Genomic DNA, 254 nt, shown 5'->3' on the forward strand with positions numbered 1-254 from the left:
TGTCATCACTTAGAGTCATAATAATCAAAGCAACTGGAAAACAACATTGACAAAGACAACGATTGTAATAGTAACAACGCTTAAACAGCAAGAACCTACGCGAGTCACTCCTTACAATTCTTCAAAGTAGCCATTTCCGGTCCGAAGACCAATCCTTTTGCATTGATTTCGCACAGCACGTGGAATTCTGGCAACCTCAGCAAACGTAACCTTCTCCGAATGGTTATTGTTCTTTTTCATTCTTATTCCTATTG

This window comes from Penaeus monodon, chromosome 15, assembly GCF_015228065.2.
Source record: "Penaeus monodon isolate SGIC_2016 chromosome 15, NSTDA_Pmon_1, whole genome shotgun sequence".
In the NCBI taxonomy this organism is placed as follows: domain Eukaryota; kingdom Metazoa; phylum Arthropoda; class Malacostraca; order Decapoda; family Penaeidae; genus Penaeus; species Penaeus monodon.